The sequence below is a fragment of the Pinus tabuliformis genome, chromosome 1_1 (genome assembly GCF_031772625.1).
Source record: "Pinus tabuliformis cultivar Carrire ecotype Pingquan chromosome 1_1, CPIR1, whole genome shotgun sequence".
NCBI lineage: Eukaryota > Viridiplantae > Streptophyta > Pinopsida > Pinales > Pinaceae > Pinus > Pinus tabuliformis.
The window spans coordinates 726,348,900-726,376,809 of NC_142297.1; the positions used below are offsets into that span (position 1 = coordinate 726,348,900).

Below are 27,910 nucleotides of genomic sequence, written 5' to 3' on the forward strand. Positions count from 1 at the left end.
CACAAACATTTTTCATACCCTTCACACACAGTTGGGTATCAAAGATTCTGAGCTGCATCTGGTACTCAAATACCGCGGCTGCCTGCACAGATACATCCAGGAAGAGATGGTGTTCTTGAACATCTCCTCACTCGGCACAGCATACCGCTACGCTGTCAAAATCGAGCAAAAGTTCAAACAGAAGAAGCGAGACTTTGGATCTGCAAATCCGAAGCCCAAAGGACAAAGCCAAGGCGGGGTGACCCAAGACAACCCGTCGAAGCCGCAAGAAAAGAACAACACCACGAAGCCGAAGAAGGACACAGGAAAGTGGTGTGAGTTCCACAAGAGTCCCACTCATAACACAAGTGAGTGTCGGACCAAGCAGTCGCTCGTGGCAGAGTTGAAGGCTTCCGAATCAGATGCATGTTCCGACCCTGAGCCAGAACTCGACAAAGGGAATGACAAAGGGAAGCAGATCATTGATGCGGATCCCAGCGCCATTGTTGCCACCCCAAGATCCAGAAAGATGAGCCCGAAAATCCAGAGGAAGGCGAGCGTCTTTTCCACTCACAGATGTTGGTGAAGGGTTCACCACTGCGATTCATTGTCGACAGTGGTAGCCAAAAGAACCTGGTTTCAGCAGAGGTCATGAAGCAGTTGGGCCTACCGACTACACCGCACCCGCAGCCGTACAGTATAGGGTGGCTTCACGAAGGACGAGATCTGAAAGTTCACCAGCAGTGCCGCCTTCCCTACAGCATCAAGCCCTTCACTGACGAGGTATTATGTGATGTTACACCTCTGGATGTTTGTGATGTATTATTAGGCAACCATACTTGTGGAGGCGACATGCTGTGTATGAGTCCAGGCCTCGTGCTGTCATTATTTCTTTGAATAATTCATTATACAAGATACCGGAGGTAGCCCCACCTACCGCCACATCTTTGATTACTACCAAGAAAGGCAGCAAGCTCATATCACAGACCAGGAAATTCATCTGTCTGGTTCACTCCCAAAGTAAGGGAAGATCGTTGCTACATCCATGACTCCTACAAAGGGTTCCTCCATGCAGCAGCAGCAGCGAAAGGATATGGTCATGACAAAACACAGGAACAACTTCTCCTCACCCACATGGGTACCACACAAGTTTCAGGTGGGCAACAAAGTCTGGTTGCATCGACAGAAAGAACGCCTTACCAGAACCCATCAGAAGCTCAGATCACTCGGACATGGTCTTTACAACAGTACCAAGGCTATGGGAACAATGCTTTGGAGCACATCATTCCTCCATTCCTTCACTGGCACCAAATGTTCAATGTGGACCATCGTCAACCATGCTTCCCACCATCACTGGACACATCATAGATTGCAGGACAAGTTCAGCAGATGGAGGAACTCAACGCAATGGGGACCATTGCTTCCTAAGGGGGAGGAATGATCCAGGTGGATATTGTGGCCACCTGCCAGGTCCACCTGGACCCCCACCATTGTCTTTCTCAGCATTTTCAGTTTCCTTAATTGTAGCACAGTTTACTATTTTTAACAGTTTTTCGGGTCCTGAACTTCCGGAGCCGTTTTGAGGTCCTAAACGACGTTTTTTTTGGAATTCTGGGCGACCAAGCCTTATGTTGCCTCCCAAAGTGGTAGTACTCGGATAGATCTTTCTAACGAGCTATCGTACGCGTCAAACGGAGATCGTATGCCAAAGTTACGACCCCGGGAAATTGATGTACCAATTTACCAATTTACCAATTTGGCGTTTCATCTTCTAGGGTTAGGTTTCGGTATGTGAAGGGTTTTCCATTGTTTCTCAACAATAAATAGGCCTTCGAGCCTCATTGTAATACAGTTCGGAACAGTTCAGAGGCATGTAGCCGCACATCTCTTCTCAGAGATAGCTACCATCGCCCTAGCTGGTTTAGTTCCATTTCTGGTTGTATTCAGTATTTTCCATTAATGAAATGAATCATTATTTCCGCTGCATCTATGTGTTTATGGTTATTGCATCTCTGTATTTATGGTTATCTCTGTAATCTATTGCGTTCCTGTTAAATCCGGATCACTGCAAAGGATTCCTACTCCATGTCATTTTTCTGCTTGATCATGAGGAGCATGAGACTCTTGCTGGAATTAACCAGTTGTTTCATTTCACCTGCGCTTGCCAAAGATAGATTAAGTTTCCTATGATGGACTCTCATAATGTACTCCACTCCGTTTTTGAACAAATGGTATTTGTTCTCAAATTTGTGGAAAACAACCTTCCTGTCATACAAATATGAACTTCCCAACACAATTCTTGAGATATCCAATGGCACAATGTCTAATTCAACTTCATCAATGAAATTAGCGGTGATTACAAACCTGAAAATACATTTCCATGTGACCTGTAAATTAACATCCTTGGTTATCCATCCCAACGTATAAAGGTTTGTGATGGGGCATGGTTTCTAGATTCATTTTCTTAACCAAATCCGCAGAAATTAAGTTGGCCTGTGATCCAATGTCAAACAACGTATCGATTTTCATATGTTTGGAAATGACTTGGATATGGAATAGCTCTATTCTTCCATATTTGAGATGTCATGGGTATTATTTATTGCGTTGGTACTTGCTATAGCTGCCTCTTTACTGACCTATTTGCTTGGTTTTGCCATGGTTTTTCCCTGGTTACTGTGGCTGTGATTTTTGTTTCATCCCGTGAGTTTGAACCCAAGTCTTGTTGTGCAACAACATTGGTCTTCTGTTTCCCTTTATTATTGAATTTATTCGGTCGTAATTATGGATGAAGCTTCCAACAATGCGCTTCATCATTCCTTCCCTGGAACAATTCTTACACATGGGTTTCTCCCCTACTTTCTTAACATAAGCATTTTTCTTCTGCTTTCCTTTAAACTTCTTCCCCTTTTCAAAACTCAGAAATGGCTTCTTCTTACCATCTTCCTGTATATTTTTCCCTCTTGCTTCGAGGTGTGTAGCTTGAACACAAGCCTCATCAAGATTCGTGAGACTGAACATAAGAATAATATGTCGAATATAGCTATGCAACCCTCCTATGTATTTCAGCAAGGTATCTTGTGTCTGTAAGTCTACTCCTAGCATAAGAGCTCTTTTCCTAACCTCTTGTGTATACTCTTACACATTTTGACCTTTCAATTGTCTAAAAAATTTCCAATTCATAAAGGCTTTTTTCATATGAGCTAAAGGGTAGAACTGTCTTTTTATAGCAACAATGAAATCAAACCAAGAAATAGAGATCTTACCAGGTTTCTCGATCTTGTCTTGCGTCCTTGATTCCCACCATACAAGTGTTGCACCCTCCAATCTCAATGAAGCCAACTGAATTTTAATATCATCCTCTTGAAGCTTATGAATTCTACAATATACCTCCAACTAATGAATCCAGTTACCCAGCTTCTCTACATTAACTTCTCCATTGTACATAGGCAACTCGAATTTAACATCAAGCTTCAGAAAAGGTGATTTACCAACCCCTTTTGAAGAATGATGATGAGTATGAGTAACAGTGGTATTTGTGGAAGAGTGTGAAGATGCTTTCGAAGAAGAAGATGAAGAATATGGTGGAGATGGTGGAGGTTTGCCTCCATTCCCATTACCTCCTTTTCTTTTATCTTCTTTTTCCATTACCTCCTCCTGAAGAGCCTTCTCCATTGGGAGGCTTGGAACTTTCTCCTTGTAGTCTGTTGTTCCTCTCTTCATACGGACCTTCACCATATTTATCATATCAAAGAAAGACTTTCTAAAGGTCTTCTCATCTTCTATCATGATAGGTTCTCCTTCATGAGACATGGTCTCTGGATACTCAACTACAACTTGAGGTTGTACTGATGTTGGAATCTCAACTGCAACTTCTGCAACTTGAGGCTAAAATGGCGTAGAATACTTTGACAACCTTTCCCTTATTCCCTTTGACCCAACTTCAGGGCTTTCAACCATCTTTCTTTCACCTCTTTTGAGCTTTAACCTTGTGAGCATGACATAAAATTTCAAACAATCAAATCCTTCCTTCATAAAGCAAATCTAGTAAGCAAAACCAATGCTATGATACCAACTTGATCAGAATTGGAGCAGATTAGTAATGTTGTGCTAATTCACTATTCAGAAATAAACCCAAGATGCTTATCATTTGCGTTTTCAAGTGCTTAAGGATTCAAAACTTTTGCATAATTAATAGATTCCCATGAGAGTTTCTTATGTAAATATTATAAACGGTTTAACATAAAAACATATGTTGAAGAACTGCAATATAACAACAAACAACATCAAAATATAACAAACAACAAGCACATGATAAAGGAGTTCACCCCTCCCAGGCTACGTCTCTTTGGTCAAGATTCCAATGGCTTGGGCCTCTCTATTATGCTCAAATTACATCAAAGGTGTGTTTACAATCCTCAGATGCCTCTAAAACCCGTCTCAATGAGTTCAGAATAATCAAAATTGCTAGAATTGACTATTTTTGCATCAAATTTGGATAAGAACTGAAGTAGTTATGACTTCTCCCAGTTCTCCCACTATTTGTTCCACAAAATGCTTCAAAATCGGTTGAAAACTACAAATTAGCCCAAAAATCCACTAATTGGACAATAATTTCTCGCACCGTGGTCCATATTTTGTCGATCTTATCATAAATCGCAATCGTTGGATATAATTTCTTGTTTACTCTGTGAAATGTTGCGATTGCAATATCGGGGACATACCAGAGTTTTAAACTATGACTTATAACGTTATCGCGTCCGAGGTATTTCACATTTAGAACTTAACTTGCATCAGGACCGATTCCTATTACTACTACGATTGCGATATGCGATCGCATCACATCAAATTATTAACCTTGTTGGGGCCAGGGCCGATGCCTGTTCGTTGTGATTGCGATATGTTATCACATCGCATCGCAAGCCTTGCCGATACCTGTTATATTCTCTCCTTCACCATCTGTGATATGTGATTGCGATTAGATCGCATCACAACGTGAACCTACTAGGGGACGAATTGAAAAACATTTTTTGCATACCGCTGCGATATGCGATTTGTGAGTGCCAATGGAAAGTTGCGACTTGGCGCCTCCTTATTCGTTGAAGACTTGCCACATCATCCTAATCCTGTCATGTAGGCAAGTCAAACTTGAACTTTGTCTTGCTCTAACTTTTGCATACGAACTCAGATTCGAGTGTCATTTGCACCGTTGAATTTAGAATGAAAAGCTCTTCAATCCAAAGCTAAGTTTAAGAATATTCTAACACTTTGATTTTTTAAGCATAATTCTGAGCACCTGATCACTCCTCCTCACTCAAAGCCTTTTGGACCCCAAAAGGATCACTTTCAATTATTGAACAGATGAAGGTACTGTTCCTTCACCTTCCCCACTTCAATCCATTTGGCCTTTGATGGATTTGTTTCTTTGAAACCCACCCGAAGATAATCAATATTTCCCCTTTTAGTTGTCATTGTCTTTCTGTCAAGTATAGTGTCTTGCTAAAGCACATCAAGGTATTTTGGAGAAAAAGTCTTCAATAGATGGAATTTAAACATTCGCTCCTTGATTTTCAGTCAAAGGAGGTACACACAATCTCAAATTTTTAACATTAACAACAGAATAGATTTGCATATATGAAGGAAATCAAGCTTGAAAGCATTATTACCAATCTTTGTGATGGGGCATGGTTTCCAGATTCATTTTCTTAACCAAATCCATAGAAATTAAGTTGGCCTGTGATCTACTGTCAAACAATGTATCGATTTTCATATGTTTGGAAATAACTCGGACATGGAATAACTCTATTCTTCCTTATTTGAAATGTTGTGGGTATTATTTTCTGCACTAGTACTTGCTACAACTGCCTCTTTACTGACCTATTTGCTTGCTTTTGCCATGGCTTTTCCTTTGGTGACTGTGGCTGTGATTTTTGTTTCATCCCATGAGTTTGAACCCAAGTCTTGTTGTGCAACAACATTGGTCTTCTGTTTCCCTTTATTATTGAATTTACTCGGTCGTAATTCTGGATGAAGCTTCCAACAATTTGCTTCATCATGTCCTTCCTTGGAACAATTCTTACACATGGGTTTCTCCCCTTATTTCTTAACATAAGAATTTTTATTTTGCTTTCCTTTAAACTTCTTCCTTGTTTCAACACTCTGAAATGGCTTCTTCTTACCATCTTCCTGTGTATTTTTCCCTCTTTCTCTGAGGTGTGTAGGTTGAACACAAACCTCATCAAGATTCGTGAGACTGAACATAATAATAATATGTCGAAGATAGCTATGCAACCCTCCTATATATTTCAACAAGGTATCTTGTGACTGTAAGTCTACTCCTAGCATAAGAGCTCTTTTCCTAAACTCTTGAGTATACTCTTGCACATTTTTGACCTTTCAATTGTTTGAAAATTTTCCAATTCATAATGGATTTTTTTATATGAGATAAAGGGTAGAACTGTCTTTTTATAGCAGCACTGAAATCAGGCAAGGAAATAGAGATCTTACCATGTTTCTTGATCTCGTCTTGTTTCCTCGCTTCCCACCATATAAGTGTTGCACCCTCCAATCTCAATGAAGCCAAATGAATTTTGATATCATCTTCTTGAAGGTTCTAAATTCTACAATACACCTCCAACTAACGAATCGAGTTATCCATCTTCTTTGCATTAACTTCTCCATTGCACATAGGCAATTCGAATTTAACATAAAGCTTCAAAAAAAGTGATTTACCAACCCCTTTTGAAGAATGATGATGAGTATGAGTAACGGTGGTATTTGTGGAAAAGTGTGAAGACGTTTTCGAAGGAGAATATGAAGAATATGGTTGAGATGGTGGAGGTTTGCCTCCATTCCCATTACCTCCTTTTCCTTTATCTTATTTTCCATTACCTCTTCCTAAAGAGCCTTCTCCATTAGGGGGCTTGGAACTTTCTCCTTGTAGTCTGTTATTCCTCTCTTCATAGAAGACCTTCACCATCTCTGTCATATCAAAGAAATCCTTCTGAAGGTCTTCTCATCTTCTATCATGATATGTTCTCCTTCATGAGAGATGGTCTCTGGAGACTCAACTACAACCTGAGGTTGTACTGGTGTTGGAATCAAAACTGCAACTTCTACAACTTGAGGTTGGTGTAGAAGACTTTGGAAACATATCTCTTCTTCCTTTTGACCCAATTTCAGGGCTTTCAACCATCTTTCCTTCACCACTTTTGAGCTTTAACCTTGTGAGCATGACATAAACTTGCAAATAATTAAATCCTTCTTTCGCAAAGAAAATCTAGTAAGCAAAACCAGTGCTCTAATACCAGCTTGATCTGAATTGCATCAGATTAGTAATGCTGTGCTAATTCCCCATTTAGAAATAAACCCAAGATTCTTATCATTTGATTTTTCAAGTGCTCAAGGATTCAAAACTTTTGCATAATTAACAGATTTCCATGATAGTTTCTTATGTAAATGTTATAAACAGTTTAACATAAAAACATATGTTAAACAACTGCAATATAACAACAAAGAACATCAAATATAACACACAACAAGCACATGATAAAGGAGTTCACCCCTACTGGGCTATGTCCTTGGTCCAGCTTCCAATGGCTTAGGCCTCTCTATTATGCTCAAATTACATCAAAAGTGTGTTTACAATGCTCAGATGCCTCTGAAACTTGTCTCAATGAGTTCAGAATAATAAAATATGCTAGAATTGACTATTTTTGCATCAAATTTGGATAAGAACTGAAGGAGTTATGACTTCTCCCAGTTCTCCCACTATTTGTTCCACAAAATGCTCCAAAACCGACAGAAAACTACAAATTAGCCCCAAAATCCACTAACTAGGCAATAATTTCTCGCATCGCAGTCCATATTATATCGGTCATATCACAAATCGCAATCAATTAGTTTCGATGGGCGGAATGTCTTGTTTACTCAACAAAATGTTGCGATTGCGATATCAGGGACATAAAAAAGTTTTAAACTGTGAGATATAACGTTATCATGTTCGCATTCAGAACTTAACTTGAGTCAGGACCAATTCCTGTTACTACTGCGATTGTGATATGCTATCACATCGCATTCCATTATTAACCTTTTCGGGGCCCGGGCCGATACCTGTTCTTCATGATTGCGGTATGTGATCATATCACATCACAAACCTTGCCATTACCTGTTCTGTTCTCCCCTTCACCATCTGCGATATGCAAATGCAATTAGATCGCATCACAACCTGAACCTGTCGGGGACCGATTTGAAACACCTTTCCCACCTACTCCTGTGATATGCGATTTGCGAGGGCCAGTGGCAGGCTGCCGCTTGGCACCTCGTTATTCATTGAAGACTTGCCACATCATCATAATCTTCCCATTTATGAAAGTCAACCTTGAACTCTGACTTGCTTTAACTTCCACATATGAATTTAGATTCGAGTGTCGTTCACACCTTTGGTTTCAGAATGACGAGCTCTTTAATTTGAAGCTCATTGTGAGAAGATTATGACACTTTAATTTTTTAGCATAATTCTAAGCACCTGATCACTAATGCCTGAAAGCTCTTGCTGAGCTTCACGCAAGTCCACTACCATCTCTATAGCCCACTCCATCGGGTACCAACTCAGAATCTCTCACAATCCAACCCCAAGAGATGGACTGAATGTACGAACTCCCATACATAGGACAATCCCTCCATCATGCGAATGCTGCACCCTATGTCCCTCATCTCGTGTCCTCTCATCAGCTTGGTCAACACATAAAATATGTCGAGGTGGCTCTACCTCTCCTTCTCTAAGGTGCAAAGGTAAAATACTGATGCTACAACCCCATCTATATATGTATGAACAGGGCTGCTCTGATGCTGTAACCACTCTCATGCCCTCTAGCTCCTCTTTTTGTTGTAGAATGGCCTCTCGTACTATCATGGCCTCCTCTCTCAATGCTAGAAGGTCACCCTGGAACTGATGAAACTATCATGGGTATCTATCACCTGGAGACTCAGTCACAACTCTAAATACCTAAGCAACTATCAACATCTCATCCATGGGTGGTGCCTCCTCAACAAATAGCTCTATGTGTGTAGGTTCCATCCTATCCACAAAGGTGTCAATTGGTGCTATCAAAGAGGTCTCCTCCATGTGAATACCCAGTGTTGCCTCTGCGTTGGCCCAAGAAATGAAAAAATCACCTTACGAAGTAACACACCCTTCCAGCTCCAAAACCTCTCCCAAATTCCAACTATCCTCCTATGCCTCCTGTCCAAAAATCCTTCACCCAAACTCCTCTCCAAGAGGTCACAAGCAAACTCGGCCTCCTCTTCACTGTGTCCTCCAGTAATACGCACCACTTGAAGATGGATGCAATCACCGAGAATCAATACTGAGATCCTCCTACTGAAGAAATGAAAGAAAACATTCCTAGGGTGGCACTCGAAGTCCCCCGCAGAAAGGGTGAGCTTTATTCTTGAAGAACTCGTGCTGAACAATAGGTGACTCAGCTAAGCAACTCGAGCGACTAAAGATAAATCGATATTACCAAAAAGATGAATGAAATGAGGAGAGTTGCCTTATATAGATTTCATGGAGAACTTTACCCTCCAATTTTATCTCCATCATGGGCCCTCACTTAACCACCTCCACGCAAACCGAACAAGGGATTGCATATTTCCCTAGTGTGGGTGACCCCCATGTGCAATTTAACCTCAACAAAACAACTTCTTCTAAGTCTAATCTCCTAATAAAAGTCAAATGGGCCCCACTATCTCCAAAACTGGCCCCAAAATGAAATAATTAGTCTTGTTCCAAATTAATTTATGAAGGAACATGACATGATGTCCGACCATGAGGTGGAATCACTAGTTGAGGGATGAGGTGGTTTGGCCTCTAGAAGCCCTAGTTTGGTTTTGTTTGGTTTATTCCATGAGATCCCACATTCATGCTTGGAATATCGTGCAGGGGTGATTGGCTGAAAGAGAGATTTTTTTAGCCCAATCTATGGTCGGGTTGTATGTGGAAGTCCCTAATTTGGTTGGTATTTTCATATGTTAATAAGAATTATTCTTCTATTGTGATTCATGTAGATTTGTAGTGATTATGTTGGTGATATTATGGATGAGTTTCCATGGTCTATGTGCTGGCTATTTTCAGGTTATATGTTGTTCATATGATGTGTATCTTTTATGGCTCTTGTCATGAATTATTTAGCTATTTATCGTTTGATGAATGTATGTACTAACAAGCATTGTTGCAACTATGTGGAGAGGGCATAGGGCCTTCTTAGTGATTCTCATACCTTTGTGATCACATATGCATTCATGACATGTAGCTTACATGTTTTCCATGTGTTGATGAAATGCCTAGTTGGTTATGTCTAGTCTAGATCAAGTTTATGACTCAAGTTTGTATGTTCATCCTTGTTATTGTGTCAATAATGATTATGAGAAGTTTCAGTAAGTTTTGGGTAGTGGTCTGGACACTAACTTAGAGTTGTGGCTTAGATCTCAGGACCACACCCTTTGAACATGACATTTTGTGTCACAATCGCACTCAAGCAGTGTTGTGCATGCGGTTGGAGACCCTCAACCAAACCCAGGCCTTGTCATGCATGCAGTTGGGAGCCCAAGTTAGTAAAAAGCAGCACCAACTTAGGGTTCAGTCACCTAGTGTGGCCCTTTGGCACCTAAGTGTCATGTATCCCTGAGGAATGTTGTGAGTTGTCATTCGACGGTTATTAGTAGGCCCCACTTAAATAGAGATTGGAGGTTGGGTCATGTCATAGTAACTCTTCATCTCGTGTTTACCTTGACAGGTAGGTCAAATTGGGTAAATGTGGGAGAGGTGGGTTACACTCTTCTAGATTCTTCTTTATCATAATCACATGGCTAGCCCATTTTCCATGAATTATGGGAGCTGACGTTGTTAAAATTGGAAACTAGGGCCAAACTCCATGTGGGTCATATTATTCATGGCTGATAATATTTTTATTAGATTCCTCTCGTCGAGAGGTGTAGGATTGATCTAAAGATCATCCAATTCTGATAAGTATTTATGGAGATATGAATTTATTTTGATTATGGAATAATTATCAAGCCGACCAACAACTCATGTAGGCTCAGAAGCCCAACAGTCGCATCTATTCAATCATCAACATTTGTGTATAAATACAAGAGGCCTTTTCCTCATTTAGACACACTCTTTTATCACATCTCTCTCTCTCTCTCTCTCTCTCTCTCCTGCACAAAAAAGAGGCTCTTCTCCTACTGCGTAGAAAGAGACTCTTCTCTCACATGTGTGGAAGGAAGACGCATAATTTAGGGCTGCAACTGCAGATCCAAAGTTTGACATGCGTTGACCAGCTGTCTCCCTCTCAGAACTGCGCTATAGGTTATCTTGATTCTTTGTGGAAGGCCGCATTTTTTGGTGAAGGAATCAAGCTGATTCGACGGTCGGTTTGCAAGATATTGTCTGCCCTAGTTGAGGGCTGATCTAGGGTTTGCTGTTGCTAATGTAAATCAGATTTATGTATTATTTCTCTCTGCTGAATTATTGCAGATAAAAGAAGATTTGATCAGCGGGTTTCCCCATATTGGGGTTTGTCCCTTGCTAGCTGCCACATCTTTTGTCTCTTGTCTTGGCTTGTTTTCTGTTGATCTTTTAATGTTCTATCCGCACTTTACTTTATGTACATGTGATTGCTAATATGTGGATAATAATAAGAAAGATAATTAAACTGATCTAAACATAGAACATAACATAAACTAACATGGTATCAGAGCTGAGATGAAGACAAAGCCTGAGCAAGAGCAAGAGTAATCACCGAAGAGAAGATTGGCAAGGCTATCCTAAAAGAACTATGGGGTCCTCAACACTCTTCCCTGCTGAAGACAAGCTCCATGAGAAAGCTGACTATCACGGATGGAAGATGTCTCTTGATTTAACCTTAGAAGATCAAGGAGTGTTGGACCATGTGAGAAGCAATATTGTTGAGCCTCCATTAAATGCACCCAATGCTGCCAAGAACAAATGGAAAATTGGCGAAGTCAAAACAAAGAAGATCATTCGAGACTCTATCGACAAGCACTTGGTGACCTACATCTCCGACTTGAACACCTCCAAGGAAATCTACGATAGACTGGTGAGTTTATTCAAAGTTAATGATGCAAATCAAATTTTGTTTCTTAGAAATAAGCTAAAGGAAATCAAGAAGGGTAAAGATGATATTTCTTAAGAATCACTAAGATCAAGAATGATCTCTTATCTATTGGAGAAATTATTATAGATAGGGAAATGGCACTCTCAACCCTTGGAGGATTACCATCCGAATGGTACGTGTTCAGAACTACTATTCTCAACAAAAACGTAATTCATGGTTTCGTGGAATTAATGGCAAGATGCATTCAAGAAGAAACACAAATAGAAGAGCAAGAAATGCCCATGTCTAAAGGCCCTCGTGTTGCCTTTTCTTCTCATGCTAAGAAAAGAAATAATTTCGGGACTAAATAAAAAAGAAAGGCTGGACCTAAGGGTGGAAGAAAAGGACGATGTTACATTTGTGATAAAGCAGGTCATTATGCAAGGGAGTGCCCTGATAGAAGGGACTCACATCGAGACGATGATCAGAATCCCTCTCATGGCAATCAAAGGAATTGAAAATCTAATAGCAGAGGTAAAAGGAGGGTTGAAAATCAAGGAAGAGGACAATCATTCAAGATGGATAGAAATTCCAAGTATGAATCTAACACTGTTGACAATAAGCAGGATGAATATTATCGACTAGCTGCTCTATCTACCTCTACTCCTTCGGACTCGCTGGGAATTTGGCTTATTGATAGTGGTGCCTCAAGGCACTTCACTGGTTACAAAGAAGTTCTCCATAATCTAATGGAGAAAGAAACTAACCTGGAAATTATCCTTGGAGATAATATGAAATATCCAGTGAAAGGTGTAGGCAATGTATCTCTTAAATTGAATCAAGGTAATACGATCCACTTACAGGATGTATTATATGTACCTAACCTCAAAAAGAACTTGGTGTCCATTTCTGCAATGGAAGACAAAGGCTACAAGGTGGCTTTCATCGATGGCAAGGTACGTGCATGGAAAAACAATATTAAAGATGCCTTCACTCTTGGGTTTCGAGTTGATTCATTATATTAGGTCAAAGGAAGTCCGCTAGGTGTCATATCTTGTGACACATCTCGAGCCTTGATCGAGAAAACCGAAAAGAAGATCAAGATCTTAAAGACAGATAATGGGACTGAATATGAATCTAACGAGTTTCATGACTTTTGTAAAGAGGCTAGCATTAAGAGGGAGACTACGACACCATATACTCCTGAACAGAATGGTGTGGCGGAAAGGAAGAACTATACGATTGCCATCCGTGCGATGCTCCATGATCAAAGACTTCCGAAGTTTCTATGGGCCGAAGCTGCAAGCACTGCCGTATATGTACAAAACCAATGCCCTCATCAAGCATTGGGTTCGAAGACTCCTGAAGAAATGTTCACCGGTAAGAAACCTGACGTATCTCATTTTAGAATTTTTGGAAGCGCTGTATATTTTCATATGCCGAAAGAGAAAAGGAATAAATTGGGTGCATCTGGAAAGAAAGGAATCTTCGTGGGCTATGGTGAAAATACTAAGGGTTATATAATCTATGTAGCCAGTCAAAGGGAAGTCGTGATCAGTCATGATGTCACCTTTGACGAAGATATGGCTCTCAGCAAGGTGGACAATATTTCGATTTTGAGCAGCTCTCATAAAGCTGACACCAGGGAATCGAAAGAAAAGGATGATGAGACAATGCCTGATGTGGAAGAACCCATGGATCCTATTGATCCACCTGAGCCTTCCTCTTCTAGGAAGAGGCCCTCTTGGCTTAGGGGGCTACTCGATGATGCTGAAGGACACACTGCACCCCGATGAACCTTTCGTGAAAGTAAGAAACCTAATAGGTATCAGGGATACCTGACCATCATGAGCACGATCATACAAAATGAGCCTTCATCATTCTCAGATGCCATCAAGCATCAAGTATGGAAGGATGCTATGACCAAAGAATATGAGTCTATTATAAAGAATGATGTTTGGGAAGTAGTTCCCAGGCCCCAAGATAAGACAATTGTCACTTCTAAATGGCTTTACAAGATAAAGCATGCAGCGGATGGAAGTACAGAAAAGTATAAGGCTCATTTTGTCGCTCGTGGCTTCTCCCAGAAGGAAGGTATAGACTATGATGAGATATTTGCACCTGTTGCCAAATATACCACCATCTGCTCGATCATAGCCGTTGCAGCTTCACAAGGATGGAACCTACATCAAATGGATGTCAAGACCGCGTTCTTGCATGGTTCGATCAAAGAAGAGGTCTATGTGGAGCAACCCGAAGGATTTGAGATTTATGATCAAAAATCTCATGTGTGCAAGTTGAAGAAGGCTCTCTATGGGCTGAAGCAAGCACCCCGAGCATGGTATGAGAGGATCGATAGCTACTTGATGAAGTTGGGATTCACTAGGAGTGAAGCCGATCCTAACTTTTACTTTAAGATTGAGGATGACAAACCTCTCATACTGATGCTGTATGTGGATAACCTCTTTCTAGTAGGTGTAAACCCTCTCATTCACAAATGTAAGAAGGAGTTGGCTTCTAAATTCGAAATGAAGGACCTAGGACTGATGCACTATTTCCGAGGACTTAAAGTCTGGCAGAAGCCAAAGGAAATTTTTCTATCAAAAGGAAAATATGTGGTGAAGATATTGGAAAGATTCAGTATGGTGGACTGCAAGCCTGTAACTACCCCGATGGAGCTTGACTTTAAGAAGCTAAGTGGTAGCGCTGCTGGACCTGCTGAAGATATGAGACTACTTAGATACATTGATGCTGATTGGGCAGGTAGTGCGGTGAATCATAAGAGAACTTTCGGGAGCTATTTATCCTTGGGATCCGCTTTGATATCCTGGATGTGCAGGAAGCAGAAGTCGGTGGCTTTGAGCACCGCCAAGGCAGGGTATATTGCTGCTAGCATGGCCTCCTATGAGGCAGTTTGGTTGCGAAAGCTCTTCAGTGAGCTGTTTGGACTTACATTGGATATCACCGTGATCTTATGTGACAACCAGAGTGAGATTCATTTGTCAAAGAATCTCGTATTTCATGATCGCTCCAAGCATATCGATATCAGGTACCACTATATTCGAGATATGGTGCAGTGAGGAGCAATAAGGCTCCAACATATCGGTACAAATCAGCAGGTCACCGACATTATGACAAAGCCCCTAGGGAAGGTCAAATTCCTGACTTTCCGAGAACGGCTTGGTATCATTCAAATATCCTATGATGAGGGTCCTGCATGATGTATTGAGCTCTAGGAGCTCCGGGGGAGTGCGGGGTACTTCTTGGAGCAACATATGACCACAGGGTGACTCACCATCCCCTGGTGGTGTACGTGTACAGGGTAAAAGAATCAAAACTTTCCCTGTGACACCCCGTGGCAACTATGTAGCAGGATGATTAGTTCCCCTGTGAGGTCTGGATGATGTGTTCTCCATGACGACTATGTAGCAGGATGATTAGTTCTCCTGTGAGGTCTGGATGATGTGTTCTCCATGATGACTATGTAGAAGGATGATTAGTTCTCCTGTGAGGCCTGGATGATGTGTTCTCCATGGTGATTGTGGACAGGATGATTCGCTTTCCTATGGACAGGATGATTCACTCTCTTGTGGACAAGATGATTTGCTCTCTTGTGGGACAAGATGATTCACTCTCTTGTGGGATAGGATGATTCGCTCTCCTGTGGACAGAATTGATTAGTTCTCTTGTCGAGGCATCCTACCCATGCAGTTTGGGACTCATGGGAAGTACCTCTCATCTGATCAATGAGCAAGGAAATGAGGAGAGGGACCATGGTAGTACCGATGGACGCATCGTTGTATCTACCGTACTCCCTATGCTAGGATGACCTTCATTGATCTGGGATCAACGATACTGGTTTGGGACTAGTGGTAGGAGTTGTACCCACTATGACACTGACTTTGAGTCAATTGAGGATTGGTCTGGGACTAGTGGTACACATTCTAAGACAGAGTTTGAGTCAGTGGAGGACGATACTAGTCTGGGACCAGTGGTAGGAGTTGTACCCACTATGACACTGACTTCGAGTCGGTTGAGGACTGGTCTGGGATCAATGGTACACACTCTGAGATTGACTTTGAGTCAGTATGATACATCCTCAATCATTTCTTCTTCTTCATAATTCGGACAAAGCAGAGCAGAGCAGAACAAAGCAGAGTAGAGCAGATCAGAACAAGGCAGAATAGAACAGAGCAAAGCAGGCAGGATAGAGCAGAGCAGAGCAGGGGTCAAGCTGTATAGGGCAGTGCATTTGATGGATGAATAGTAGCGACAAACAAACGAATTGCAGATGGAGTTCTCCCTAGTTGAGAGGGAGTGTTAAAATTGGAAAATAGGGCCAAACTCCATGTGGGTCATCTTATTCATGGCTGATAATATTTTTATTAGATTCCTCTCGTCGAGAGGTGTAGGATTGATCTAAAGATCATCCGATTTCGATAAGTATTTATGGAGATATGAATTTATTTTGATTATGGAATAATTATCAAGCCGACTAGCAACTCATGTAGGCTCAGAAGCCCAACAGTCGCATCTATTCAATCATCAACATTTGTGTATAAATACAGGAGGTATTTTCCTCATTTAGACACACTCTCTCATCACATCTCTCTCTCTCTCCTGCGCAGAAAATGGGCTCTTCTCCTACTGCGCAGAAAGAGACTCTTCTCTCACACGTGTGGAAGGAAGACGCAGAATTTAGGGCTGCAATTGCAAATCCAAAGTTTGACCAGCATTGACTAGCTGTCTCCCTCTCAGAACTGCATTGTAGGTGATCCCGACTCTCTGTGGAAGGCTGCATTTTTTGGTGAAGGAATCAAGCCAATCCGATGGTCAGTTTGCAAGATATTGTCTGCCCTAGTTGAGGGCTGATCTAAGGTTCCCTACTGCTAATGTAAATCAGATTTATGTACTATTTCTCTCTGTTGAATTATTGAAGATAAAAAGAAGATTTGATAAAAGGGTTTCCCCATATTGGAGCTTTTCCCTGGCTAGCCGCCACATCTTGTGTCTCTTGTCTTGGGTTCTTTTCTGTCGATCGTTTGATGTTCTATCTGCACTTTACTTTATGTACATGTGATTGCTAATATGTGGATAATAATAAGAAAGATAAGTAAACTGCTCTAAGCATAGAACATACCATAAATTAACAGACGTGGCATCCTCTCAAATGATGGTGGTGAAAATAGGAAGGTCAACTTTTGGGTGGCATAACTTTCACATACAGACTCTGATTGATGTGGTTCTTGCACCATTGGAAGGTTTTGTGTGTGTAGAATATGTAAAAAAGGCATGGCGTTAAAATGACAAGGTTTTACACCCAAAAAATGTCATTTGATGCCTCAAAATTCTCTTGGAAGGTTTTAGACCTCATTTTTCCAAATTGGGCCCCTCCGGTAAAAGGGTCCTATGAGCTTATTCGTGCATTGTTTCCACTCTCAAAACATCAAGAATGATGAAAAACAATATAATGATCCAATTCAGATCAGGAAATTTTTGGAGTTATAACAACCATTACTTCTATTCGATTACGATTTATTGGTAGATGAAATATTATTGGGACATGTTATCCAAGAGAAACAAGAGGACCACAATGAGATCATTGTCTTCCTAAACGACATTCATTGTGTCTAAAAGCACTTGCACAACTGTTTGGTTAGCTTGGATGCTCGACTTGTGAACATTGAAAAGCTCATGAAAAATGAAACTAGTCTGTTAAAGAATGTAACTAGTGTCGGTCTTCATAGTTGTAGCTGTCAAAATAAATTTTATTATTAAAGAAAATTACTTATTAAAGCATGGGTTTCATATTTGGGTTAATGTTTTCTAGGTCAAAGCCTCCATTGAATGCTTCTAGGTTTTGCATTGAGTCATTAAAGTCATTGTCATTTTTATTAGACCCTTATTGGGCTTTTGTATCATTTAAAAATAATTATTTTTTAGTTAAAAAGGTTATTTGTCACCTCCACACCAAGTTGGCCCTGTCACCATGAAGTCTGCCTACATTAGGGCAATTCGACCCAACATAAAGGCTATATATAGAGAGCTAGTTCGACTTATTTGGTGGATTCATTCAATAAGTTTGATCTTGAAATTATGTTGCTAGGGGCCGAATTTCTACTGCTGGGGGGCCAAAATTCTGGAATGAAGTTCTTGTTAGGGAGATGTCACTTGGAGACTTTGACAAGGATCATCTATTGAAGGGAAGGGTTGACTTGGTGGTTGGAGGGGTCTTTGTCTAGGTCTAAGAGGTCTTGGAGTGTCTCGTCTTGATTTGAATCTACTAGTGGAAGAGTTTGACTGGGTTTTCCCCTTGTAGGGGTTTTTCCCTCGCTGAGCGCTTACATATTGTATCTCTTGTACTTGTGACCTTCATATACACATAATTTGGTAATTTCTTGACGAAAAATAAAATATTAAAAAAGTAAGAGAATCCAACATTATTCACAAGTAATTATCAAGAAAGAGGAATCAAACCCTAATTACTATAAGCACTGATTTCTCAACATAGCCTACTCTATATCCTAACTTCAATGTTTTGGCTCTAACTTTGTCCTCCTATGAGTTTTCATGGCTCAAGTTTCCTGAAGGTTTTCTTTCTGTTTTATACTTTCATGCTATTTAGTTTCTTGGTTTTGTAGTTGGGTCTTGTTTTCCAATGAGCAACTTGTATCATCTATCATGCTTGCCATTGGTGGGGAGTATGAATGCACAATACATTAGTTTTCTTGTATAAGTTGGACTATAGATAAAGTAACAATTTTGGGTCAGCACTACAAATTGAAGTTTTATCTCTATTGTTAGTGGTCTGGTTTCGTGGATGGTAAATTGGATAAATTATTGGCCTTGATTATGAGACCTCACCCTAAAGGAATCAAAGAAAGTCGAATTTGTGATCAATAACAACTAGCAATAATGTCAAATAATTTCATGTTTGGCTCTAGGCCAATTGAGCTTACCCTTGGGGACACACACACACACACACATATTCTTCTTTTAATTTTATTAAAATCTTAGACAATACATATAATTACATTTACATATATATACATGTAAATGTTCTTGACATTGTTCTTTGTCTGTTTTGTAATTTTTATAATTTTTTTTTTTACATTTATTAATTATATGTTTTGAAATAAAATTCTTATGAATATGAATCATTATTATTTAAATATTATAAAGTTAGTTTTTTTAACAAAGTTTCACTATGTTTCAAGTGATTTGTTATGTTAGATTTATAAAAATTGGAGCGTTGATTAGACAAGCATGAAATGCAATTGTTATTTATATGATATACATAAATTGATGACCTTTGGTTTCATCTTACAAGTGGTATTTTGGAATCTCCATGACTTTTCGAATTGATTTGCGACTTTTTTTTTTTTTATCTTACTCTTAGGTTAATAATGTAGTTTACATAATCCCTAAGGATTATTTCTCCAACATCTCCCCTTGATCCGAAGGGGTGTATGTGAGTCCAAGAAGAGAGATGAAATATGGAGGTGGATATTAGCCAATGGATAGATGTGCTTTTCAAATATGGTGGTTCAAGGAAGAACACATGCCAAATGGATTGAAAAAACCGAAGTCTTCTACTATTGGTGGTTTAAGGCCAAGTCAAAATTGTAGCTAGATAGAAACTCATGTTCCATGAGCACCATTTGGTTTATGATCCTCCTTAAACCACCAATTAGTAAAAGACTTACTTCTTATGCTTTATAATATTTTATGGTCATCTTTAAACCATAATTTCAATATTTTCTAATCGTCATCGAATCCTCATTATAAACTTCTTCCATTTCGCAAAAGACATCAACTTCTAACTATATTTCAAATCGTTACATAAATTGTTTCAAGTCAAGTTCTTGTGTTAGTGGAAAACCTTAAACCACCACTAGTTGAAGACTTCAATTTCTACTACCCATTTGATTTGTGTTCTTCTTTAGACCCCCATATTCAAAAAGTACATCTAGTCATTAGTTGTTATCCACCTCCATATTTAAACTCTCTTTTTGGGCTCACATTTACTACTTTGGATTAAAGGGGGAATGTTGGAAACATAATGCTTAGAGATTATGTAAAATTTATTATTAACTTGAGAGGAAAGCTAAAAACCACAATTGAATTTGAATAGTCATGAGAAGTCTTAATTAATTGGAAGATGAAACCATGTGCTATGAATTTGTATATCATAGAAGTAAGAATTGTATCTCAAGCTTAGCTCTAATTTTCATGAGTCTAATAATTATAACATATTTTTGAATTATTGAAATGCCAAAAACATATTATGATATTCCATCTTTGTGATTTTTTTTCGAAAATTTCATATAATTTGAAGAAAATTAATATTTTTATTATAAATAATAATCTTTTTATAACTTGTGAAGTCCCACTAGCACAACCGGTTAATGATGGGCCTCGTCAGCAAGGCGACTCTGAATCAAACCTCATGGGGGTAGTTATGCCATGTGCTAGGGGAGGAGACTTGCTAAAAAAAATCCAGGCAACTTAAGGCTGATGTGGCCTAGGTCGGGTGCGATCCCTGGGTGACTTTGACAGATTAGATGCCCTTGGCTCACGACTACTCAAGCCGCACAGATCAAGCCTAGAGGATCACAGACACTTGACAAACAAACATTTTTTATTTTACAACTTTAATATAAATGAGGAGAGACTGGAGCTATGCAAATGATGACCTTCAGTTGTTGTAGATCACCCATGGTTTCCGCATTCAAAAGATGTCTCAGGCTCAAGGATATTCATGATTCTTTGTGTTTCCCTCTCATTGAACAATGAATTAAGGAGGTTGAGCCCAATGAAGACTTTTCATGGCTGCGACCATCGCCTTTATCAGATCTTAGAATCAGGAAGCATAAACCCAGTGAGGAGATTGCATGGTGCTGAAATTTCAATGGGAATTCGAGGCTTGAAAAAACTAAGCGTTGCTTGAATGTATCCAAGAGCATGATGATAGTTGCAAAGGGAAATTGTGCAAAGAGATTAATACACAAAAACCTTAAATTTGGTGATAATCCTGGTAGTTGTGGGAAGACCAATTCTATGAAGTCTGTGTCTATGCCGCAGAAGGCGAGATTACAGTTCCTGGTAGGAAGAATTGTTAATTTGCTTAAAGTTGGATGACATGCAAAGCGCATAGGGGTTGGTGCTCTAATGTATCTCACTGTTGCTCTTGAATATCTGGCCACCAAGAGTGATGCCCTATATCAGGAAAGAGATAGGAGAAGGGTATGGGGCTTGACTCAAATAAGGGTCACAATTTCATAACACCTAATGATGGTAGTGAGGACCTGTTGGTCCACCAAACTTCGATTCATTCCAAAGTATCTGATTGTAGGTCAAGCGAGAGGTTGCCAAGTACATGGTCGAGCATGAGAAAGATGAAAGATCCAAAGCCCTTGATGTTACGGGGATTGACAGAGTCTTTGTCCAGGTTAATAGTGGAGGGGACGCTGGAAATCGAGACAACAATAACGGTGACGGTGATAGTGGCTTTAGCGGTGGTGGCTATGTTAACGGTGGAAGTCTGCTACCTTTCTATTTTGGTTTCTTGTGCCCTCAACCCCTGACTCCTTAAAATTTCTTGTCAAATCTTTGTTAAAGTGCTCTCTGGGCACTCATTGCTCCTTAGGGTTTTCTCCACATATCTGGTATGGGACCTCAAGCTTTTATTGGAGCTTCCGGTGGGTATTCCCTCTATCATGCAATGCCTACATTTCAAAGGTAGGAAACTGGATGATTCTTCCCCTCTTTCAGTCTATAATATTGAAAAAGATTCCACTCCCTTTATGGCCTTTTGTTTACAAGGGGGTTTGGGTTAAGCCCTCCCCCTCTCAGGAATTTTTTATAACGATGTTGTGCATGCACAATCCTCCCCAAAGGAAACTCAGTCCCAGGCAACTCCTAAGCTATTTTTGGTCGAAAAATATGAGAAATTTCTTACCCCACTCTTGAGAACGTCTATTAGATCTATGTAGAGTCAACCCTCATTTTTCGTTTTAATGGTTTATGGACCCATTCAGCGAATCTCTAGCAATGGATCCATTCTTCATCGACAAAAAATTGCAAGGTTATTTTATGCTCCAAAGGCTTCTTCATTGTGGCATTTGCTGAACAAGAAGACTATCAAAAAGTTTTATCGAAAGGGCCTTAATTTTGGGGTAATGCAGGACTGTTCCTAACACCATGGTTTCCATATTTTAACCCTTCCACAATAGCCATTACCAAACTGCCAATATGGGTTCGTCTTCCTAATCTTATTGCTCACTCGCGACATTACCCAACCTTTCAGGGCATTGGGAACACCCCGAGTCATTTACTTGCAATTGATAATTCTCATGGCAAGTTGGGCATCTACACCTATGGCAGAATTTGTGTTGAAGTCAATATCAGTAAAGGACCACCAAACTAAATCAATTTAAAATAGGTGATTTTCATTGGACCTAGGATTTGGAATATGAGAATACTACTTTTCGTTGTCACTTGTATAAGCAAACAAGCCATTTATAGAATTCTTTCTCTCTGTTGAAATCTCACCTGAAGCAGAATATTCAAAATTCCAAAGCTAAAAGTTAGAAGCCCTGTGAACTGCCTCCTATGGAGGACGAGGCTTTCTTTGTTGCGAAAGAGGATGATGAAGGATATAATGATGAAATGTATTCGGTGGACAAGTTCTAGACTTATGATCCTTAAAAATCAATTGAGAATCATGGTGTCAACCATTCTCATTCAACAAACACATCAATAGTGTATAATAATGCTTCTTCGAGTGCATTGAAGTGAACCTATGAGTCAACTTCTTCAGACTCTAACAAAGATTCTCCTTCAACACACACTAATAATCTTAAAATTTCCTTGATAAAGCTGCCTTTGGAAGGCTGGGTCATGGTTTCAAAAAAGAAAGGAACGAAAAGTCGCTTTGGGGATGAGCCCCAATTTGGATGTTTCTCTTCTGTAATTATTTGTTTTGTTCCTCTATGTGTCTTTCGCTATTCTCAATTTCATACATCTCAGTGAAGTTCTTGTCAATAAATGGCACACTATGCCAAGAAAAGAGTCATGATTGTATATGACCCATGGTTTCAAAAAAGAAAGGAACGAAAAGTCACTTTGGGGATGAGCCCCAATTTGGATGTTTCTCTTCTGTAATTATTTGTTTTGTTCCTCTATGTATCTTTCGCTATTCTCAATTTCATACATCTCAGTGATGTTCTTGTCAATAAATGGCACACTATGCCAAGAAAAGAGTCATGATTGTATATGATGTATTCTAGTTCTGATTGATCAATAGAATTCGCCTTACACCATTTTTTTAAATATAAATGAAAAATTAAATTTAAAATTTATAAATATAAATAAATTTTCTTTTTAATAGATTCAAGGATTTTTTATGTAAAAAAAATAATGATTACAAAGTGAAGTTTTTCATAATAAATTATTATTTACTTATAAATACATAAATTATTATTATATTATTATTTCAAGTTGTCTTTAGTGTGACTTTTTGGAAGCTTTTCGGATAGGTTTTTCTCTTCTAATTTCTCTAATCCAGTGGGAATATATTGAAATCACAAGCTTGACGGGTAACCCTTGCACATTCTAAGAGCCCTAGGGGTTTTTCAGGGTGCTAAATCCATATATACAGTCAAAAGACCAATTTAAATAACAAAAATTAAGATTTCGCCTCAATTTTTCCCCCAAATTCTCACACTAGAAAATCCAAAAAGTCCCATTAAAGGAAATTCCTTATTATTTCTCAGTAAATGGAATTTCAAAAATAAATTATTTATTAATTAATAAAAACCAAAAATTTAAATCCGAAAAACTCCTCTTTTATAAATATTCAAGGTGATAAGTTCTTAAATATTGCTTATTTCACGACATATTTAAAAAAAAAAAAAAATTCTAACTTGGAAATTTTTATAAGTGTCTAAGGCATATATATTGTAATCACTTTTTAGTCAAAATAGATTTACTTTTAATTACTTGTTTCAAATATTGCAAATGTACTATGGTTTTACAATAGTTTTGAAGTATTTAAATATTAAATCAAATATTTGATAATTATAAAAATATTTTCTGTTTGTTTTAAAATTGTATTCCAATTTTCTGATTGGACAAGGACATCGCAATGACTAATTTTATTTGCTTTAAAATGCATTTGTTAAAAAAAAAAATTAAAAAAAAAAAAAGCTAAAAATTCAAAACCAAAGGGGTAGAATATGTATGCCTTCGTAGACTCAATGCATATGTTCATTAAAACACTGACATAAATGAGGTGCGTAGATGAATTACAAAGTTAAAATCGAAAGCGGACTGTTTATTGTTTGTGCTGTACTGTAATCTACATTTAAACCGTAACCAAAAACTCTTATGCATCCAAATACTAAGAAAGGATACAAATGCTAGAAAATATCAGAATAAAATGCATGTATAAACTGCATCAACCTGAGTAGTTTAAAAAACATGAATTCCTTACAGAACAAGATTTACAATGTTTGAGGTACAATTACATACTAGTTAGTAGAGAGGTCCTCTAGTGAACAACAATCTATTAGAGTTCAAGTTCATTTAATCATGATAAAACATGTGTTAATATACGTTGGATGAAAGACGTTGAAAGATGAATTCTAGAGAAGATTAACTATGATCAGATAACTAGAGATTTGAATTTCGTAGTTTACAATAGCATGTATACATCCAACCAAATGATGAACCTAAATAATGCTGAATTAAAGCAAAGTTTGAGAACTCGTGCTTGTGAATAATATGCTACTGTTATGCAACCCCATCTTCACTTTCTTGTGTTGATTTCATGTAGTTATATTCAATTATAGAGGCAGCCAAATTGATCCAAAATAAAGAAGTGGCGGCTTATTCTTTAGAACCATGCTTCCGGCCATGCTTATGGTGCTTATGATGCCTCTGATGCTTTCGTTCATGATCGCTACCAGATTCCTCCTCATCCATCTTGTCACAGTAGCTCATGCTCCTGTCATGTTTCTGAAGCCTCTTCTCTGCATGCTTCCTTCTCCTCCTCTTCTCATTATCCGACTCGCTATCGCTGTCACTATGCGACAAACTCCGAACTCTTCTCCTCTTTCTCAACTGCTTCTTGTCATCAGAATCAGAAGACATTCTATCATCGCTATCCGCTGAATTAGAGAAGTCATTCCTCGACCTTTTCTTTCTCCTGCTGGACTTCTTCCTCCTCAACTTCCTCTCCTCCAAACCAGAGTAGTCATCTTCACTGGCTTCCGACTCGGAATCATCCATCTTAGACCGATATTTTGACTTCCGAGATAATTCCTTCCCGGATGAAAACTTGGAAACCCTATATTTCTCTTTATGAATATCCTTGTACTTATTGTGAGAATTTCCAAACCTTGCCGCAATAATCCTCTCAATTTCAGAGTTCCCGTCGCTAATAGTAACATCAGATTCAGATTCCTCTTCATCTTCATCAGAACTCTCACCAGACACCGGAGAAACAACGTTCTTCAATGATCTCGCCCTGTTTGTACCGACAAATTTAGTATTACGATTCTTTTTATTATCATTGTTCTTCCTTTCCATAATAGCCTACAAAACATAACCTTCTTTAACACTGAGGAAGTTTCGGCACTGGAAGGTGAGATGGCTAACCCTGCCGCATTTTTTATAGGTGCCCCGAGCTTCATTAGCGTTGGAGGAGGTAAGGTGGGCCAAGGTCAGGAGACCCTGGAAACTGTCATAGACATTGTTCTCCTTGTCTTTGGTTCCCAACACATGCCCATGACGGTGGTCTTTATTGTTGTTGTTGTTGTTGTTTTAGTTGGGAGCATACGGATCGTTTCTGATGGCACTCTACCAGAATCCATGGGTTTGGAGCGCGGCGCTACTGTGAACCCTATTGTTTGTGGGCATCCGCACCCATCCCGCCATGGCCGGCATCTTCAATTACCCTTATTTTTCCCTTTCTTGATAAATCTGATAAATCAGAGAGGATTATTGTGTATTCGGGCAAATGCCTGAACATAAATTTCAACACTATCAGGAGCACCTCAACAGAATCGAACCCAGGACCTGTTGGAACAATCTCTCCTCACTATGCAAAGACAACTACTTTCAATTCAGAGTTATTTATTTGAGACCAAAGGATTCTAGAAAGATCGATCAAAGAAAATGACTCAAATTACTCGCATGGACAAGGGCCCCACCTTATTCAAAAGAATAAGATGTTTGTAATACAAATAAATATGAAATTTTATCATATTCACAAACCAATGTATAATAGAAATTTATGATAGGACCTCTATACCTAGGTCTAATAATAAGATTTCCATAAGACCACACTATAAAATGTCAAATGTAAACTATTAGTAATTATTTCTATGTTGCAGTACAAATAATGTTAATTTACAAAATTTAATAATGTATTTAATTACAATTTAAAATTAATGTAATCATAACATTTTAAATTTTTAAATCTTTGTATTTTTATTGTTTTCTACTTTAATTTAGCTATATTTAAATTAAGTGACAGGGACTAGGTACTATGTAGCTCTTGTTTGAAAATGTTTCTAACTAATATAATAAAAAGTCTTGGGGCAACTTAATTGGTTAACTTGATATTGGTGAAATTGTAGCTGAGAGTGATTAAACATAACCCTGGATGTATCAAGGGTTGATAGGGATCAAATATTCTCTCAGCTTTTGATAGATACAAGGTTAAGATGGAATTAGTCTTGTTTTTATATACACACATCCCATATCTAGGTTGGATCCATTTGTCCCTCTCTCTCTTCCCTCATGCTCTACTCTCTCCCTCTCTCTCTCTCTCCTCTCTCTTAAGTCCTTTCTCTCCCACCTCCCTTTGTCTCCCCCCCATCTCTCTCTCTCTACCCTCCAACTTTGTCACCATCTCCCTCTGTTTCTCCTTCTCTCTCTCATCTCCATCTCTATGTCCCCCTCTCTCTCCTCTCCTATGTGCCTTCCATCCTCTCCTCTCTCCCTCTCTCTCTACCTCTATCTCTATATGTCTTTGTTCTTCCCTCACTCCCTCTCCCCCTCCAACTCCATATCCCTCTCCCTCCCTCTCTCCTCTCCCTCCCATCCTCTCTCTTCATTCCTCTATCTCCTCTCTTACACCTCCCTCTCTCTCTCCCCTCCCCATCACTCTCTCTCTCTTCACCCTTTTACCTACTAGATAGGAGCTAAACAAGATCATCAAGAGGACATCTACAGGCAGTTCGTCCAGGTCACCTGGGTCAATCCTCCAAGAGGGTTGCACCCAAAGATGGCCTTCTATGTTGAGAACATCTTGGAGTTGAGAGACGAGCTCATTGTTCGACCCCAATATACGTTTCACCACTGGATGCATGCTCTTCACATTCCTCTAGGCCAGTTTAGAGTAGGTTCTCATATACTTCGGGTAGAGACGGACCGCCAGGTGGATATACTAGACAGACTTTGTCAGGTATGTCATTTACAGGAAGTGGAGACCGAGGTGCACTTCATTCTTGGATGCCCTGTCTACTATGAAATCAAAGGAAGGTTTCATTACTTGTTCAAAGATTATCGAACGCTCGCCGACTTTTTCAGGTATCTCGATCAGAGATGTTTGGCCCTATATATGTAGGAGGATCTTAGGTTCCAAGTGCATATTCTTCAACCTCCCATCAGACCAGACCCCACACAGAGGATCACAACATTTTTCAAGGTACTACCTTCAAACTGGGGCACTAAGCGATCGATTGATACCAGTACATATCCAGACTCCAGATCGGTGAGGATCTGTGGGACCTCACCCTGCCACA

At 39.3% G+C, this 27,910-nt stretch overlaps 1 pseudogene; it reads right to left on the reverse strand.

Moving 5' to 3' along the window:
• Nucleotides 1–24,986: 24,986 nt before the first annotated feature.
• On the reverse strand, nucleotides 24,987–26,045 carry LOC149215974 (uncharacterized; annotated as a pseudogene).
• Nucleotides 26,046–27,910: the final 1,865 nt, after the last annotated feature.